The following is a 21867-nucleotide window of genomic DNA, read 5'->3' as shown; positions in this document are numbered from 1 at the left end:
ATCTTTAAAAGATTTCTGTCGCTCATTACTTCCTAAGTAATTATTAAAAATCTATCACAAATATATATTTCACGATAAACTTAATATTTGTAATATTTGATTATTATTGAAAAGTTTGTTTTAAATCGTAGTAGAAGAAACTTTGTCCTTCCTTCTTATTCGGAAGTAACATAACCTAACATAACCAAATTAATACCTGCAGTAATAAATATGTATCTCCCTAATATATCTATAGTACCTAATATAATTTCTCCTTGAAATGGATCGATCTATACTGTTCTGAGTTTAATTTAAGAATGATTTAGGCCAGGTTAGAGTATTTTAGTGTGGAGTGCTAGGTAAAAATTCCGACGATTAGCATTCGTGTATTTTCTTATTTGTACACATGTGTATAATTGTACATTCGTTTTTTACCCCAAGTAAAAATTATATAATTTACTTTTATCATTAAAAGTTTGTTCCTTCTTTTTATGATTTATAAAATATATCGAAGAAACGAAATAGAAATAATTTGAATGTACCAAAAGATATTTTGATCGAAAAGAAATTGTTTTTTGCATAATTTAAAATTTACTAAGTATTGAATGTACTATCGTCCTAAAAAATTTTGTTAAAACTAGAATTTTCAGCTTGTGAAAACTTCTTTGTGATATTTCTACCGTTCCTGGTAAAATCCTGTAAAACACGATGAAAATCAGAGTTGGGATTATTCGAATAAATTTCAGTAAAAAGGAGAGATTTGAGAATGAATAACCTTTTTATTTCTCGAGTACAAATATATTCGACGAAATTTTAATACATTTCAGTAAAATCCAGTTATTTTAAAACATTTTGCATAAGATTGGAATTAAGCTAAATTTGAAATTTGTATAAAATTGTAATTATTCTTTACTGCTGGCAGTTTTGTTTTATTTAAAATTTCTATTTAAACATTTTCTTCTATTCAAGAATTTTATTTTTACCGTAATAAAGAAATTATTCGTCATGACCTTCGTTTAAAAAAAAACGATTAAAGAATTCACCGTCGTTTTATTTTAAAATTTAAATTTCGAACGACGAACCGTGACGAGCGATTTTTGTCGTTATAATTTCGTGATGATGTACGACTCGACAAGCTTATATTTTTAATTGCGAAATACACACGAACGTGTGATCCTGCTACGATGTAATTGACGAAACGATATCGCAATAATGGCACGTCATTTGTCAAATCGCACGACTATCGCATGACAATAGGGGTTCGTAACGGGTGAAACATCGCTATATTTGCACGGATTATAGCTGATACTTATTGTTACCAACAGTTCGCATGTTAAATTGTTTATCAAAGAAAGGACCCCGCACCAAATACACACAGAATTTTGTTTCGATGAAATTTTATGAAAACCATTGAATTTTGGTCGATTATTATTCACTGATAATACTTTTCCATAGATTATTATTAACTGATCAACAGTTTAAATAGGATGAATGCTCTTTATTGAATAATTTAAATATTATGAAGATAAAGTGGTTTTATAAATGTACAACATCGTGGTAAAGTATTTGAAACTTCTTGTAGTACAATAAATAAAGAAATACTTTGACATATGAATTAGTATTTTTATTGTTAATTGACAGGAAATTAATAACAGATTTAAATATTAAATTAGTAGGAACATTTATGAAAATCCATAGCATGCGAACCTACTTATTTTAGTATGATTCAGTACCACTTCCACATAATTCAAAGAAATAGTTCTCCTGACATATTTTGCAAAAAGTTAGTTTATAAGATGTATCACTTGGATAATAAATACAATTATTAACAAATAAATTCTTTATAAATGGAAATGTCATTAATGTTTGTTAACCTTTACTGTTGATATTAACATGTATTGTAAAATAAAGAATATTGTGAAAACTTTTTAATAACAAAATTTCGTTTATTTAATAACCTATAAAATGTCGTCTGTAATTTTATGAAAAAGTGCATTATTCTATAACAATATTTAATTAGATAAAAAACAATGTACCCAAATATTCCACTGAAGAATGTGATTCAGGTTACAAGCCTTTTTTTTTAAGTTAAGACATCAATACATAAACTATGGATATTTGATTTGAATTCTGTAGATAGCGTTAGCGAGTCAGAAAGATTAATGTACAAACATTTAATGGAGTCTACTTCATGCTTGCCGCTTTCATTGTTTCCTTTTTTATCTTTCCATCTCGTTAAACAGTAAAAGTAGTAATCCATTTTATCGACGTGTCGCATTTCCACATCTATTATACACCATTGTGCGTTGACTCGAAACACGGGACAATGTTCAAATAAATGTTCTATAGGATTGAAATCCCATACACTGGTAACTTTTATTTATACACACGTATTTACCGACATATTGGAATTAGCGGTTTCTCTGGTTATTTTCACGGTACATCTCGAAATGTTGCAAATTAACGTAATATTTACACTTTCGGTAAACATGAATTTTCTGCTATGAAAGATATTTTATCGTTACAAGCGTGATTGTTTGCCGATCATTTTTTTACCTGAAAATGTTTTTTGTTTCTTATTTAATTTCCATATAATTTTGTATGCAACTAATGAAAAGCGTAGTCGATTTATTTCAAGAGACAATATTGTAAGAATGGAATATGAAATAACACAAATTGAATGCGGTATGGAAATAAATAGTACTGTTTACAGTTAACTTGTACAGTGAATTGTTGAATTTATATTGTACAGAAATGGATCACCTTAATTGTACACATAATAAATACTACCCAAATTTTAATAATTTGTAAAAATTATGAGAAGTAAAATACTAATAATAATTCCTTCTTGTTTACTAATCACTTTCATGTTTCAGACGATTTTAATAAAATTTGATATAAAAGTCAAATAATGCTGTAAGTGGAAAAATAATTTGTATAGATATTATGAAAAATGAATCACTCATTCATATATTATATCAATTCAAAGAAATAATGTTTGCAATTCTTCTATAACTTGATTTATATCTCACACAATCTGTCACCATTTATAATATTTTTAAAATATGCTTATCAAAATATTTATAATATTTTTAAAATCTAATTCTGTACTCATTTCTTTCCTATACTTAATTCATGTTGCACTCATTGTTATCTCGAATACTTCTCACTTATATCCCCCTTTATCTGCATTAATTGCAGATTTTTAATCTTTAAAAAATATTTTGAAAACTCCTTTCATGTTCTCGTTAAAATTATCTTCAGTTCACTAAGTTTCTAAGTATACCCATTTTTCAACATTATCTCATAAAGTGTGGTATACCCTTAGATATTCGAAAATTTCCATATGGTTTTCATGACAGTTACCCGCCAAGTCTGTTGTTAAGCGGTTTCCCGCTGAGATTGTTATGCGGTTCTGTTCGGTCGTCAGTAGATTACCATCGCTTATCACACTGTCACAGCACTGCACAAGCACGTCTATCTGCCACGAATAATATGAACATTTTCTACAACTGCGAAAATTTAGTAATTGAAATTGTGCAAACACAGAAATTATTTTAATTTTATATTACGACTTTCGTATCAAGCATATTGCCTAATCTTAATTCGATCTACCACACTAATCTCGATATGTGTAAACTCGGTAAAAAAATAATATACAATACTTCTATGGTTCTAGAACTATTCAAATTGTTTCTGCGTTCTTATCGTATATATCAATGATCATGTACAGTTATGAAGCAAAAGCTATTTTAAGAAAAATGTGGCGAGCGAAGTGTCCTCTCACTTGTTGATTTATAAAGATTTTCGGGATTTGAATTAATTTAAATAGAGTAATTCAAGATTTTGAAAATTTAGGAAGTTGAAAATTCTAAATTTGAAAAGTTAAGGGTACAGAAATTAAAAAATTTGAAAAGTTAAAAGTTTATAAATATCAAACTTTGGAAACTTGAGAATTTAAGAGATGCGTGAATTTTAATATTACCAAATTTGATTATCATATGGCATATTAACTCCTTGGCTTATAACATCGAGTCAGACTCGTGACGCAGCTTACATTTCTAATGTGATTAACCTAAATCACATTTGCATAAAGATCGAGTTATGAGTTTAACACCAACTATAGTGCACTTAACATTTCAATAATCTTTATTTACCTTAACACTGCAGTCTAGATAGCTCTAACCAGCACAACCCCCAAAAAACTTGTAGGTTAAGTTAGCTAAAAGTGCTTTTCACGAACACTAAAAAAATGTCAAGTTGTCTTTTATTTTCTTGAAGAAGACAGCAAAATATGTAACTGTTAAAAAACCACGCCACTGTTTGATACGAGGCACCTGGGGAAAGAAAAGTGGAAGTCACGTTCGGTAACCAACGTCTTACGAGACGACAGAAATGGTTTAAAAAGAGATTAATAAATTCGCATAGTCATTTAGTGTTTATGGTAATGAAAGTGAAGTAAGAGACCTCGGTTGAGCGACCGATAATATCTTCATTTTTTATTCTTACAATATTCTGGTTTTGTGCACAAAAAGTGGGCTTAGAACGTGGGTGCTAGTAACTTATAACGTTGTTAAGCGATTTACCTAATTTTGTTTTGAGAAATGGGACCTGGTAGTATGTGTACAAAGATATCTTGTAAAAAAAATTTTTTCTGCTTGAAATGTATATAGTTTTTTAAAACCTTGTTATATTTTGACGAGTCGTGACACACTTTAACTATGACAAATTTTAGTACGATTTTTATTACTTCAATTTGAAGTTCAAGTCTAATTATAATTAACATAGTCAAGAATTGCATAATAACAAATTGACAATTTAAACTTTCTTTGTCTTTTTGAATATTGTAGGTGTGATTATTTTGTTCTGACTGACGTACCTGACGAGTTAAAAGATAAGGGGTTAAAATTATGTTTATTGTCATTTATATTATAATATTGAAAATTAATAAAATATTACAATTCGTAAAATGAGAAACAACAAAACGTTCAGTGTTTAATATAGCACCACAAGAATTGATAAAATTCATTTACTTAAAAAATTACGATATTTCTGAAGTTCAGAAATGTTCGAAATGAAATTATTTAGAAAATGGAAGTATAGATAAAGAAATACTGTCATTTTTTCTGATAAATCGTAAAAGAAATTTTAATGGTCATATTCCTTTAACTCTTTGCACATGAAAGTATTTCAATCTATTCAACAATTTTCTAATCGAAAAACTTGATGAATTCTTTTCAAGTTATTCTCATTCTTCCTAGAGCTAGCCTAACCTAACTTAACCGTTATCAATCTTTTCGAAAAGTGACCCACATTCGACTTAATACAACAAAATGAAATACGTATTTTTAATTAAATCTGTAGTGTTATATGATATATACAGTGAAACAGGAAATACCGGCAATTAATAAGAGAGAAATAACTTCACGCGAATTCATCAAACGTTTTGATTAAAAGATTTTAAGGTTGCCATTTGTCAACAGCGAAAAAGCCCACGAGTGCAAAGAGATAATTGCTTCACTATTGTTTGTTTCACTGCATAGAGTGTTACCTATAACACAATACATGATTTTTCGTCCATTTGCAACTGTCTGATAAAAAAAGGTTTACACCAAGAGTTTCAGGGTACGGAGTGTACAATACGTATCAGTAAAAACGCAATCCGAAAACAGTTTGTTTTCATGGCGAAATCGAGATCACGTTTTACAAATAGTGACACATATTCTTTTTGTATTTAAGAAAATATCGAGATGAACTTAAAAATATTACATGATATGCAATTACATATGTATTATATGATATGTGAGATATTACTTTTACTGACGTAGTATTATAGTTTACTAAACCACAGTTTAGTTAAAAAATACTAATTGTTACTACAGTTAGAAAATAGTTTTAAGCCAACTTTGTAATATGTGAAGACTGAAAATTCTCTAAGATCAAAAAACACTTTAGGTTTATTTTTAAAAAAATTCCCTTGCAAAATATTCTCTTTTAATAAAATAAAGGAGCTTCTCAAAAATATTTGGAAGTTAAAATGGTATTTTAAAGTTAGAAAGAACTTTGAAGAAAAAGCTGAAAAATTACTTTTCGAATAAGATTATACCGGGATAGCGCGAACGCAGTCCCGACTACCAAAAATTGTACGCCCGAGATATCCACATTAGGGATATTCGCAAGGGTCAGCTCAACCGTAGTGCAATGGAAGAGCCTCGCCCTGGAGGAACCGCCTTCATGATCACGGTAACCTCTGCGCCAGGTAAGTATGCTTTGCTACCCTCCTCGAGGGTATTTATAAACCAGGGCGGTACTTTTACCAGCGAGAGAGCGGTTCGTCGAAAACGCACCATAGCGGCGAAAATGTGAACCAAACGCCGCTTAAGCTGCCGGCTGTGCCGTAACCGTTACAGCAGAATCGTTCCTTCACTCACACTCTCATGAATGAATCAGTGCTATTCGAACTCTGCATTCTCACGGAATTATGTTTCTTTGACTATACTAACGTGTGCGTTGAAAACTTTCATTTAGAATCCTATATCTACGTTCACTCTTTAATATTTTATTAACTATTGTCGTATGCTAATATTTTATTAATTTTTATCCTAACTTATATTGTACTGAAAATTGCTAAGGTTCAGAGTGACTTCATTTGAGAGATTCAACTTAATATTTATTTTATATTTTTGCTATAATTTTTGGGTTTGATATGAATACTTATTGTATGTATCTTGTGACATGTGTTCATTTTTTAACCCTCGAGAGGTGACTCTCAGTCACCATTTTATTTAATACAATAATTTGAAATAACCATTTTTTAACTGATTCTATATGACACGTGTGATGTATAGCATAGTAAAGTACACAATAGTGGAAATTATTAGTAGAGAAATAATAAACTGAAAAGAATTCATTTAACTTTTATTCTAATAAGTTTTAAAGTCGCTGTTTGCAAACAGTTAAACTGTCTTTGAGTGCAAAGGTATAGAGATTATGTATAAGGTGATATGATTTGGAAATATAAATAAAATGTATTTGTATAAAATAATATTATTAATGTTTGAGGACGTGAACAGAATAAAAGTGTAACACGAAGAAGCTTTGAAAAGACGTATTTGATATTTCGATTACAATCAATATGTGCATACAGTATATTATAAAGCCTCCCTCTTTAGTTACATTTATAACAAATCAGTTATGTTATCTTTATAATGCAACTGTTTTATTCTATTTTTATAATACAATTATCTTACGTTATCTTTATAATACAATTATCTTACGTTATCGTTATAATGCAATTATTTTACGTTATTTTTATAATACAATTATTTTGTCACTCGCATAAAATCAATTATGTTATCTGTACAACATAAACCAATATCCTATTTGTTCACCCATACAAAAAATGATTCTCAGTAAAAAATGATTTGATATAATACGACTATAAGTAATTTAAAAAATAAAAAAGGATAGTAATTAAACGTATCTACACAGTACATTATTAAAATCTTATTCGAATGTAATAGTGATCAAAGGCCATACAGTTAAATGTGTTACGGGTTGCCTAGCTTGTGTCTACACACATTACATGGATGTATGAAGTTGATTAAATCACCTGTCGATATTTGGTCGGCAGAGCGCGATAATTATCGCTCGTTAGCTCATTATGTTATCTGAATTTGTAATCAATATCAGGGTAAGTCCAAAGCGTTGACGATTGAGCTCTTCGGTACAACTATGAAATCTCTTCTGTGATGCTGTGCGTTAATTAGTTGCGATTTAGTCAGCTAATAAATATAATATACTACGACCAGTTAATCGTGACATCTGAAATAGAATGTATAAACGGTGCATTACGATTCAAATATTGCTTGTGTATACAATATGGGCACGATGAAATCATTTGGTGAATAATTAAAAATTATAAAATGAACAATTACTGAAATTTTTGTAATACTTATCGTTTATATTTTTAATTTTTATTATATTTTTATTGAAATTATAATATTTGGTTGTGGTACATGATATTTGAATATCCTCGCCAAAATTTGAAAAAAGATTCATAATTCAAATTAGTCAATTGCAGTCACTAGATATCAAAAACCTCTATTTGTTAAATTAATTTATTTAAAGTCATTAAAAGAATTTTCTTGGTTAACAAATATTTCAATATTGCTATGAAACTTCGATATAACAAGTATGCTATAAAACTTCAATTTAACGAATGTGATTATTGAATATATTTATTTTAAGAAAAAGAATTTTATAAAAAGTATTATTATGTATTTATAAAAACAGTGTTAAAAAAGCCAGATAAATTAATTACATTAACAATTATGAGGTATCACAGAATTAGTTGGGAAAACTGTTAGAGAAGAGCAACGGGGTCGTACTTTAATTAAACGCAAATTAAACGACTAATTTATCTAACCAGCTTGGCTAGCCTGCAGCGATGAACAATGGATAAAACGCGAAAAGCATGAAATATGCCCAACTGCGAAGAAGTTACACTCTACGTTAAAAACTTGATAAAAGTTCCTAACTAGTCATGTAAACGACAAATTTGCGGATATATAATGAAATATGCTGCTTCTTTCGAGGAATTTTTCAAAGTTCCCGTTTATTCAAACTAATTTAACCTTAAAATTACTTTCTGCGTTTAAATAAATAGCGTATACAATTTGAACAATAACTAATCTCTGTTAAGGCATGGTATATCAATTTCCTGCCATACAATTCATATTTTACGAATAAAATATTTAATTGTATAAAATATTTTTTTATTGCTGTTTTAAATTTTTACTAAACTTGTACATAAATGAAGTTTCAATATATTTTTTAAATAAAATATAATATTAAAGAAATAGGTCGTGAGATGTTTGAAAATTTCAAATAGCGAAGTATTGATTTTTTCGGCATTACACCCTAATACTCTCTTACACGGAATGTTGGAAAGTATCGATCTAAAAGATGTCCCTTTAAAAAAACAAAGTTCTTTCACATGTCTTTCGCATCAGACATCAAAGCAAGATTCCCGTTACATATTTTCCACTATCAACAAGTTATTTCAGATGGCAGTTCTCATTGAAGCACTCTCTCGACGATTTTGAATCTTTACTATTTTCTATTATCGAGATGTTTCAGATGGCAGTTCTCATTGACTTACGTACGATTTTGAATCTTTAACATTCTACATATTTTTACAGATACAGATTTTATACATACAGATTTTTTATATAACTTAAATATTACAAGTATAGGAATTTCATCCCTGCATTAAGTATTAATACTCGTATTTTATACGTTCGTATATTTCAATCTTTCTTTCGCAATGAATATTTAATAATATTCTTTCAATTCTGTATCACATTAAAAATGAATTAAAATCAATTCACGTAACATTTATAACTATTTTTAAAATAAACGAAAGAATATTCTTAAAATTGTATACAAATTTAAACGATGCGTAATCGATGCTTGTCGAAGTGTTAATTTTTCTAATTCTCCGCATAATAACTATTTACAAATTTCAAGCAGTATGAAGCTACTAACAGTTACGAAACACTGGTCATTTAGTCGAAGCGGAACTGCATATTAAATAAATGTAACACGTTATGGAAACTTGTTCGCTAGTACAGAACAAACAAAAACAAACAACCAAAACACAATGAGTAGTAGGACAAACTTTCGTGCCATGAACTAACCTCTTGTATGTAGTTGTTTCACTGTCCCAATGTCCCGTCGGTTTATTTAGTTCGTGTACGGAAAACTGAACCATTAAAATCGTTCGTATACTTCAAATAACTCCGGTTTCGTTGCCATCCGTGCTTTATTAACCTTCGACCAGTCAACATCGGTTTAGTTTTAATCAAAAATAAATTTCATGAGTTGTGACGACAGCGTAGAACAACTGTAAAGCGGTGCATTTTGTAAAAATCATATCATCAAGTATCGTCGGGCGGAAATATTACTTCGTTTGCCGAAAACGAATTTTATTTACAAGATTTTCGGGAGGATATGTTATTTACATCGCAAATATAAATATGACTCTGGTGTACGGTTTTATTTTTAATACGAGAATAAAGCAATAATTCACGTGAATTCCTGCAGGGGAGATGTAACGAGTACATTTTTCTTTTATTTTTATTTATCTTTCTGCTTTTCACTACCTCGTTCCGATATTTTCTGTTCCTTGTAAATAAGTTTGAGCGAAAACAGATACAATTGTGAACATTTATTTCTTCACACGCTGTTTTCGTAATTTGAACATGTTTTCTGTTCGAAGAGTGCTACATTTTCAGAATTAGGTGAAAAAATATATGAAGAAAATCATTAGAGTACAAATAATTTGTATTCTTAATGAACAACCTGTACAGGGTGTCTCACAATTAGTGTAGGTCCCTCAAATGGAGGGTAGCTGACGCGGTTCTGAATAAGATTTCCCTTTGCAAAAATGGAGTTTGAAGCTTCGTTTTTGAATTATTAAGGAAATACACGGACCAATCAGAGCGCGAGGATTACGGGGCGCAGACGCGGAAGCGACGCCTTCGAGCCTAATGGCCGAGTGGGCGTAATCCTCACGCTCTGATTGGTCCATGTTTTTCCTTAATAATTCAAAAACGAAGCTTCAAATCCCATTTTTGCAAAGGGAAATCTTATTCAGAATCACATTAGCTACCCCCCATTTCAGGAACCTACACTAATTGTGAGACACCTTGTATATCATACCAATATCTTCGTTTCATTTGAAATGTATATGAGCTAGCTAAATGATTTTCGTTCCACTCGTTTATAAGTAACTTGCGTAATCACAAAGATAAATAATTTAACGAACTATTTAATTGATAATATTTCTGAATTTATTTTTTGGAAATTGTAACTTGTATCTTCAAAATGAACAAATGAAGAAATGTATGAGATGCGTGAAGATTAACACATACCTTCATTTTGTCCTTAAATTTCTTACAAAAATATTACAAGTTTTTAAACAATATCTAACAACAAGAAATTATTGATGCAATAGAAGTTAATCAATATACTTTTCCGGGTTCTGTTGGTACTTTTATTAGCAAGGTAATTAAAAGGCCATCATGATCGTCTTGTTAATCAAAAAGCCTGCACAATGGAACAGTGTTAATGACTGTTTCAATTCGAACATTCATAATGACGGATTCCAATCAACGTGAAAGTTTCCAATATACCAAAAGCTATTATGTAATGAATCGTAATTGATGTTATTTTTCATGAAGTTTTTTATTACAATGGCTTTGAAACTTTCCACATATAGAAACAGTAAAATGAAATGGAGAACAGTTTAAAATTCAAAACAGATATCGATTACGGCTTTCAGTGAAATAGCAACAAATTATTTGTTGAAACTGTTTATTTTAACACTTTAATGGCTGCCTACGTAGTCAAATGTCGCCAGTGTTTGGCAATATTTTTTGAAGATTAATTTGAACAAAATTTAATTTAAAATAAAACGAAAACAACAATTATGACACATTTAATATAATAAATTTAATATTTTCTTCTGTGTGATAATTATTAAAGCATACATATAATAAAGCATCTATACAATTTCTGTTTTTGGAAATGTAAGAAATGTGGTGCACGTCTTGTGATAAGTCAGAAAATTTTTGTTAAACTAGCTTGAGTAACGATTCTTAAGTGTAATAGAATTAATAGAAGAAGATCTTTATATATAATCTCTTTACACACTCTTTATGTATAATCTGTCAAAAGATATTTTGGCATGACGTACAGAAATATTCTTAAAGCTCTGTAGTTTCATTATTTTGTAATTATAAAGTTTTATGAAGTAAAGTTTAAAGAGGATCTCGAAGCGGATCGAAGGTGTCCAGAATTAACAATAGCTATAATAGTAAGAATGAAACTTTGTTCAATTATGGAGGAGGTTAAAATAATATGCAATATCTATATTTTTAGCTTGTAGTATGTAGATATACTATATGTAGTAATATTAGTTCAGGATAGTAAACAAATATAAATGACCAATTTTGGGAAATTCAGGGAATTTTTTAAATTATCAGATATTTTTAGAAACATTCATATTTTTAAATTTGATAATTTAGATACTTTTATATTTGAAAATTTATAAAATTTAAATTTTGAAATATCGGAACATCGTTATTTAAAAATTTAGAAATCTGAAAGTTAAAGTATTTTTAAATTTGGAAATTGAGGAATTTAGTAATACCGGAATATGCATATTTAAAAAGTTCGAAATCTGAAAACTGAAAATTTTAACATTGAATTATTTGATAATTTCGAAACTTCGGAACTGATGTATTCGATAGATTTTTTTTAAATCCACAAATTGCCGCTAGAGTAAGATCAGTAGTAAATTATATTGTTCAGTAAGTATTAATGAATGAAACGTAAGTGTATCGAAAACGGATAGAACTATCCGGTAGATCTACTATATGGTAGATAGTAAATGTAATATGGAGAGGATACATTAAAAGATAAAATCTATAAATGCGATTGAAATTGAGATATACTCTTGAATTACTATAATAAAACATTCGTTTTATTTCTCCAAACCTTGCAATAGCTTGAAAAGTGTCCACAACAAAATAATAAAAATAACTGTTTCAACACTTCAATGACCAGTAACAAGTATCTGACATGTTAATATTAATATTTTTTTAGAAAGTATTATTTTATTATGAAATAATGTTATTTTATTATGTATGCACTTATGTACTTATATTATGGACCTCTAACTTTGAACTAACTTAAAGTTCTAACTTTTGAATGAATTTCCTACATATAAAAAGAAAGATACAAAATTACAAAAAATATACACTTTATGAAACATTCTGACTATGCATGAAAATGGGAGCTATAAGTTTACGATTTGTATTTCTTTGTTTATGGCAATTGAATGTCTATAAAATTGTTGGAGCTTGGGTCGACTTTGGTCTAAAAAGACGAGTTCCGTGCGCTGGATTTTCAGTAAGAGGATATCCAGCACCTGTAGTACACTCACGTGCACAAATGTGAAGAATACTTCTCCTTGCTACTACCCATGGTATCTCAAATTATGGGACATCCTTGGCGTACGTGGTATAGATCGAATATACAAGGTGTCTTCGCAGAAGCTAATCTTCATAAGGAAGCATTCGTATTTGGAAGCATGAATAATAAATCTTTTACGATCTCTTCGTCAATGAAGGAAATAAAGTACAAGATTGTTCCTTAAAATTATTATAATAATACTTTTACGTGCAATAACAAATCACTTATTTATACATAATAATGACATATGACATGTTCACATACAATATCAAATAACATATAATAATGTATAATGTGTTAACATGTATGTAAAAACGATATGTGACATGTTTATTTATTATAATAATATATGACATATTTACATATGATGTCATATAATGTTTTACATGTAGCAATAATACATAACATATTTACATACAATGATAACATGTAAGATATTTTCATACAATTGTCACATGTAACATGTATACATGCAATTATATCATATAACATGTTTACCATACAATTATAACACATGAGATATTTATGTATATACAATAATAACATGTACCATATGTTTGTACAGATATGCAATATATGTACACATAAAAATAGCACGTCACATATTTGCATACAATAACAAAATATATTTACATACAATAATAACAAATCTACATACTAAATATATGTTATAACGTATGACGTACGACCTCATCTTGCGTCCTCCTCTTTTATTCAAATGATCTCTCTGTCTTTCTTCCATACTAGATATGATAACCAATCAAAACCGCGAATACGGTTCGCTATCATTCCCTAGAGGACCGCTAGTGTTTTTCTGAACTGCATTAGGACTGATAACTCCGTATCAGAGACGAATAAAAATCCCGAACTCGGCAAAATTTACTTTACTTATAGTTTTATCAAAGCCAATACGAGGGAAAAGGCAATTCGTTCCGTAATAAACAAACGAAAACAACTTCGATTTTAGTTAATAAATTACTTTGCATCGAAATAAAATTATTAATAATTCATTTTCAGTCCAATGTACACTGGACGTTCAATGTTATTACATATTAAGCAATTATGTTTTACTTTCGATTTCGAAGTCCGAGTATAAACGCAGAATTAAATTCCGTGTTAAAAGTGAAATAATACAAAACTTTCATGCAAAAAATTTGATAATGAAATGAAACCTATTGTATCACTTGAAATACCAATGTTAAAAAGTGTAATTTCAAAAGGGTCCAAATTAGCTTTAGAAACATTTTATACAAGCTTAAAATTATTTCTCGAAACAAAATAACAAAATTTCATTTCATAAACGAAACAATAATAAAAGAATTTAATTTAAAAAATGCAATAATAATAAAATAGATAATTTATCTCAGTTGAAATAATACTTATATCAAGTACTACAATGTCAAAAGTACTTATGTTTACTTCGGAGACACCCTGTACAAGTTTAATATTGTATCTCTAAATAAAATACCAGAATTTCATGTCGAAAACGAAATAATAGTATAACAAAATAACTGGTTGCGCTTGTAATAATGCTTGTAATATAATATAATTACAAAAGTGCTTGTCTGCTTCAGAGACACCTTAAAATTTAATATTTTATCTCAAAATAAAATAGTGTATTCTCATTTCGGGAACAAAATAATAATGAAATAACCTGTTGCATTATTTGTAATGGCACTTGTATCAAACAATGCAATTATAGAAGTACTTATGAGACTATGAGTACTTCAGAGACACCTTAAAATTTAATATTGTATCTCGAAATAAAATAATGGATTCTCATTTCGAGAACAAAATAATAATGAAATAACTTGTTACATCATTCGTAAAGGTACTTGTATCAAACAATGTCATTGCGAAAGTACTTATGAGACTATTAGTACTTCATAGACACCTTAAAATTTAATATTGTATCTCGAAATAAAATGGTGGATCTTCATTTCGAAAAGAATAAAATAATTGGTTGCACCACTTGTAATAGCATTTGCATCAAATAATGTCATTACAAAAGAAATAGAATAGTAAATTTTCAATTCGAAGACAAAGTAACAATAAAATAAGTTATTATATCACTTATAATAATACCTGCACCATAATAATTTTGTACCTATAAAAGTGCTTGAGTTTGCCTCCTTGTCATCTTATACAAGTTGAAATTATATCCCGAAATGAAACCCCAAAATTTCATTTCTGAAACGAAATAATATTAATAACTTGCAGTATCTGTGCTATTCTTGCATCAAATAATTTGAAATTTGTGTAATTTGAAATTGTGAAACCAATTTGAAAAGTGCTTAAGTCTGCTACAGAGACACTAGAGTTTAATATTGTAACACACGAATGTCCAGAGAAGCGGCTAACAGCTGGTGCCAGTTTCGGGTTACATACCGTCTTGCTAGATTTCGCCAAATATGTATTTCCTAAGTCTGGTCCTGTTGGCACGTCATGCGTTATGTTAAGAAGTGCAGTTAATTACGAAGATAATTTCGAGTCGTGTGTTTGCGTGCTGCACATAACGAGCTTCCGACTTCGGGAGTTTCTGCCATGCAAGCCAATCTGCTTTAAACCCACCCCGTCGTCTCGTGCTAGCCTACCTCTCTTTTCCCCTTCGACTGCCCTCAAGCTTTGCCCTTTTACCATATCCCTCGGCAGACCGATCGTTATCTGCCGAACAGATTAGAACGAAATCCCCTGATCGTTTCCTAGAATTTTTTTAATGCTCCTTCTGCGCCCCCTTTGTACGGATTTTACGGTGGTAGTGTTGGGAAGATGATTTTTCCCGTGGCCCTTTCAGCCTGTTCGTGTCAATGGATTCGATGAAGCCAACCACCATTCATTTTCTGAACGTACACGTGTCTATTGTTGCGATACGAAACTGTTGCTTTGGAAATTTTAATTAATTGCGGATCACAACTGACGGATGAAGAATAAAAGTTAGGGGGTTTGATGAACGAGTCTTTCGGTTACAAAGGTAGAGCGCGATTGAAGTCATGTTGAAAATAGGTCACAGTCTTTTAAGAAATTTATTTTCTGTTTTGTTTTATGTAGGTCTAATAATGATTAGATTGTAATTTGTTTTAAAGATACATATAACATTAGTTAATAGTTTGATGAAACTTTTCGAATTTTAGAACGAATGATATTATTGATATTAGCAGTGGAAGGTACACAATCATATAATTGATTGTAGAGAGCTAAATGAACTGAAAATTAAATCCATCACAGTAATTTAATCATATATCAAATATCGTGGCATATTATCATTGATTAAAATGTTTTTATATTTCTCCAAATTGTTTGAGGAGAAGATAATTTAAATGAAAACGTTAAACTGAGGTATTAATAAAAATGGTTTGCTATATGTTTCGAAATACTTTTTGTTCCAAATCTGTATATTTTTAAATCTTCAAATTTCCAAATATCTAAAATTCCAAAAATCTAAATTTTCAAAATTCCAAATCTCCAAAATTCCAAATCTCCAAAGTTCCAAATCTCCAAAGTTCCAAATCTCCAAAGTTCCAAATCTCCAAAGTTCCAAATCTCCAAAGTTCCAAATCTCCAAAGTTCCAAATCTCCAAAGTTCCAAATCTTCAAAATTCCAAATTTCCAAAGTTCAAAATCTCCAAAATTCCAAATCTCCAAAATTCCAAATCTCCAAAGTTCCAAATCTCCAAAGTTCCAAATCTCCAAAATTCCAAATCTCCAAAGTTCCAAATCTCCAAAGTTCCAAATCTCCAAAATTCCAAATCTCCAAATCTCCAAAATTCCAAATCTCTAAAATTCCAAAATTCAAAATTTCCAAATCTCCAAATTTCCAAATCCCCAAATCCCCAAATCTCTAAATTCCTAAATTTCCTTCACTCCAATTTCCAATTCAATTTTCCATTTTCGAAGTCAAAATAATACTCAAAATTATTTAATCGATAACTTCATATCTGACAGCGAGCTTGGTGTAGCGTTAATATTATCCTTTACACGTGGTTGGACTATAGAAAAGTATACTCTCAAATCGTCTTATAAGGTTTCAAGCTCTGACCTATTCTTGTTCTTTATATTATTCATTGCTGAAAAGCTGGGTTCACACAAACATGAAGTGAAGAGAGGGATGAGAGCTTCAATTGCTTTCTTTTATACCAGAAAATTCACTTCAAGAAGATAACAAAAATGAAGTAGTATGATTTCTTAAAATTTTTAAGATTTAATTCTCTCTATTAACAAATGCAAAAAATCACTACATTGTAAAAATCACTACATGAAAATATAGTTTCTTTTAAATTTTGTTCTTATATTTTTTAACAAATTCAATTTATTTAATATTTTCGAAGTTATATTTTACCATTTATTAAGTACAGTCGACTTAATTAAATATTCTTTAGCATACATTTCACTATCATAGCGTCTTTATTATCCTTCTGTTTAAATTTTTAATTTACAAATGAGTGCTGTTTTCACTATATCATTCACACGCGTACGAATTTTTTTGTCATCGAAAATAATTTAGATTCACAATTTTTGATTTAGTATATAAGAAACTTTCACACAATACGTCAATGATATTAATTTTTCTATACTTTCCGTATATTCCCGTTTTCACCTGGAAACGTCAGTCGAGTATTCTTGATGTTCGTGATAAACGATATCCTCATCGGAAAACAAAAGGAAATCCGAAACAAAGCGCTCTAAAACTGGCAACTGACTTCTTCAAGGAAAATAGAAAGAAGATACATCTTCAAGCAATTTGTAGAGCTTTAAAGAGAAATACATGTAATGGGAACACTAGCCGGAAGAAACCATATATTGCTGAAGCAAGCTAAAAGAAAAGGTTAACTTCGCAAAAGAATTTATTCGTAGAAGAAATAAATGTTACCATGTTTATAAAAGCAAGTTTAATATTTCCTCTCATGAGAGACATGTTATCCAAACGATTTCAGTTCTGATTAAATAATTTTACAAGTTTTGATGGATTCAAATATAATTTGCGAAGATTTGATATTTTAGTGGGTTTACTAAAATTATGCATCTTAAAATTTAAATTTAAATTGTAAAAATGTATGTTAATTTTTAGCTAGGTGAGGAGTACAGGACGTTCCAAAATATGTACTCACATTTTAAATGTCACATAAATTTCATTATGATTAATGTTATTTAATATCTAATGTATTATCACAATTAAAATTCTATCATATGTTATGTGATATATTATAATACAATACTAATATTACATTATATATTCAATTTTTATGAATGTGTTAATCCTCATGCATATAAGTGATACATTTACAGATCTAATAGGATAAATTCACAAAAGGATGAGTTATTCAGTAAATTAGTTTTCCACGAAATGTCTACACATTCATATGTGTAAAGTATTAGTTGGGTGAATAAAGAGTAAGCACATTTTGTGAAACACCCTGTACCAACTAATTTATCTTTCATAGCAGTACCTCATTTTGAATGTAAAAGTAATTACTCGTTTGTAAACACCGTATCTTATTACTTTCGTTGTCAGTGTAATTCGTTACTAGTATAATTTGATACTTATGTTACCTTCGTAATTCCTCACTAGCGTAACACGTTACCTAATTTGCAGAAGTACTCATTAAAGGGTCCGATATCTTTTTACAAGTCACTTCGTGAATATATTATCTCCTAGATAATTCGATTGCCTTTGCAAATAGTTGGCCTTCAAAAGTTACATACATAAAAAGGCTAGCAACAGAAGAACGTGTAGCGTTCTTGCGAGGAAAAGAAGGTGCCATAAATTACAGCTGTGTAAATCCAAAGCGTTCGCAGAGCGTTCGGACGGGAATAGATTAAGCTTCTCTGAAAGTTGTATCCAAATGCGAGAAACTTCTTGATCTCACCGTTAACTTTTCAACAAGAGTTCCTGCTAATGCATCTGCGTTGTTCACACGTCGTGCGTTGATGCCCGATTGCCGCGAAGTACTTTATTCCGGTTTATCGGAAATCAAGTTGAATTAGATTAGTTCTTAAACTGCGTCCTGGAGCTTTAACTTTGGTAAAGCGCGGTCGATGGGGGTTCACCGTGTTACGTTAAATCGTGAAATAGATCAACTTGTTCTACCAATAGTTTAACAACCCAATAGATTTATTACTATTCGCTTCGATCTTTACTTCTCTCAACGAATACAAATATTCTTACGTATTCTAAACATTTTTACGATTATTTTATTTTACATCATTTATTGTAAGAGGTGTAAATGTTCAAAATTAAATAAGCTGTACATTTTCTCTGCGTTAAAATACAGTCCACACGTTCGACTAATTAATTTCATAATACCCTATTGAGGTGTATTCACTATTTCAACACAGATGTGAATATGAAACGAAACGGCAAAATTATTTTTCAAAGTATCAAAATTTAATCAGCGGTTTTTTCGTACAATAGCTGTATTTTTGCTGAAGTCGTAAAAATTCGACTATGAATATAATAAATGACAGTATTATTTATAAGCAATAATTTCTAAAAATTTCAAAGTATCTTCCTAATTCATTTCGTTTTCAAAGCTGCTACACGAATATAATTCTCTATCACGTTATAGAAATAAAATAACGTTCTCGATACGTGTGCATTTCGCAATATTTACAGAAACAATGTACACTTTTTGACTTTTTACCTTACATATTTGTCAGCGCGACTTTTTGAGTTCGCATCGGTGATTTGGTTGTTTTGTCGATGTTTCGTAAACATTGCAGTTGACTTCTTCAGGGTTGACCTAAACCTGTCGGATTCAAACCCAGTTGTTATTTATATAGCTCGCTGCAATGTTATTTTTTTTTGTAGCTATCGGCTTTTTAGAATAGCCTAGATGGAGTGTCAAGTCAGATTAATATCACATCCATTGTGTTTATTGTCGTTGTCATGCTTCAATCTTTCTTCGACGTTTTCTTGAAGAAAATGCTGCTGATTTTTTTTGCATAATACATGTTCTGTTTTTTGTTTTAATAAAAGCTGTATTTTAATTTTTTGAGGTTTCAATTTTTCGATTGCTTTGATACTTTTTTTTAAAAAGAATTATGTATTCTTGCTATCAGTGATTTTGTCGCTAAAATTTCTTCTGTTTCTATGTGGTTTTTAATTAAAGATGACTCTATTTTATTTTTGTGATATTTCAGTCTTTCAATTGCTTTCATATTTTCTTGAAGAAATTGTGTTTTCTTTTTGCTGATCATTTTGTCGTATAATATGTTTCCTACTCCCATGTGGTTTTTAATTAAAGATGACTTCAATTTATTTTTGTGATGTTTCGATCTGTCAGATGCTTCAATATTTTTATTTTAAAATTGTTTTGTTGTTGTTGATGATTTTGTCTCATTATACGTGTCCTATATCTGTGTAGTTTTTAGTAAAAGCTGACTTTATCTCATTTTTGTGATGCTTCAATTTTTCAATTGCTTCAATATTTTCTTACAGAAATTATATTTTTTTACTGTTGATGATTTTGTCACATAATATATTTGCTGTTCCTATATATTTTTTAATTAAATCTATTTTAACTTTATTTTTGCCCCTCTTCATCGGTTCATCATTCTTTCCAGATGTGCACTTAACTAAAAGATGCACGTGACGTTCCACAAACAGATTATATAAATGTACGATCAAAAACCGATATAACTAATTCATTTTAATCAGATCGTATTCGATTTACTATCTATCGTGGCAGGTGTCCAAAGTGAAGGAAATTAAAAGGAAATTACGTTCAGTTAGTTATTTAGCGCTCACCGTTTTAGAGAAACTTAAATCACTTTGCAGTGATAGATTACATTCTATGTTTAGATGTAAAAGCATCGGATGCTGTTTATACAACTGATCGATATCAATCGATGTCTTTGAAACGCTTCTTGATATGATTGCACGAAACTTGCTGTTTCATACAGTAAATTATGAAGGATGTTTGCCTTCAACTTTGTGATTGAAGAGATAATGATGCTTTCTGTTCCTTTAGCACAAATTGCACTTTATAAAACAATCATGGTACCATTTCAACCAATGAAAACATAGTAATTTGATATATATTTAGTTTATCAAAATTTTAACTGATAATAAGTGAAGTTTTATAACTGTTAGACTAATAGATAATGTCTAACATGTCGATCATCATATTTGTGTCACACATGAATTTATACTTGAATTATTTTCTGGGAACACTTTTACTTACAATAATTAATTTTATGAAAAATTTTAAGGTATATCGTGTAAAGTAAATATTCGAAGAATCGATCAGTTTGAAAATAATAATTACCATAATTTTTAATAAATATCTAATTTATAGGCTCAGGGATAAATGTGAAGTGAAATATGTTTCTATCTTTTAAAATGTGAAGTCAAATATATTTAAATCTTCTAAACTACCATCTCACTTTTTTTAAACTCTTTTTCCCCAAATTCTCACTGTTACTTCTTATCACTATTCCCATGTCGAAAGCGAAACACACAAGCATGTCGAAAGCAAACTCAGAACGAACATGTAGCAGACTTCAGCACATCTCCTCAAAGATTCTAACCACCGTCTAACCTGATTAACACTAGTTACGGTACGAGAACTCAAAATAACACGAAACCCATGTTCTTGATAAAGAAAGTGGGTTCACCTGCTCCAGGTTAATGACGATAGAAAGAGTTCTATTTAACCCTCACTCGAAACAATTTGTACAATCAACTTTACACTCTTAACTAAAAATCGCTGTTTTTATTTTTACTGGATCGATTCTCACGATTTTTTAAGCAAACCATTTTAAAATAATTAAACTGTTTAACATTTATGCTGTTGTTTCTCGGTTGAACATAAATAGCTAACAACGATTACTTTTATTGAAAAAATGGCT

At 29.7% G+C, this 21867-nt stretch overlaps 1 protein-coding gene and 1 non-coding gene across 3 annotated transcripts in view; one reads left to right on the top strand and one right to left on the bottom strand.

Annotated features, from left to right (window-relative positions):
- The window catches only part of LOC100875784 (neurotrimin), a 247487-nt gene that overhangs the window by 55306 nt on the left and 170314 nt on the right, over positions 1–21867 (top strand). The gene's annotated exons all lie outside the window — the stretch shown is intronic.
- LOC143265603 (U1 spliceosomal RNA) lies at positions 6084–6246 on the bottom strand. The gene has a single exon (XR_013040251.1). It is a non-coding gene; the product is annotated as a U1 spliceosomal RNA (small nuclear RNA).

This window comes from Megachile rotundata, chromosome 1, assembly GCF_050947335.1.
Source record: "Megachile rotundata isolate GNS110a chromosome 1, iyMegRotu1, whole genome shotgun sequence".
Classification (NCBI taxonomy): Eukaryota; Metazoa; Arthropoda; class Insecta; order Hymenoptera; family Megachilidae; genus Megachile; species Megachile rotundata.
This window is presented reverse-complemented; position numbering and strand designations above follow the sequence as displayed.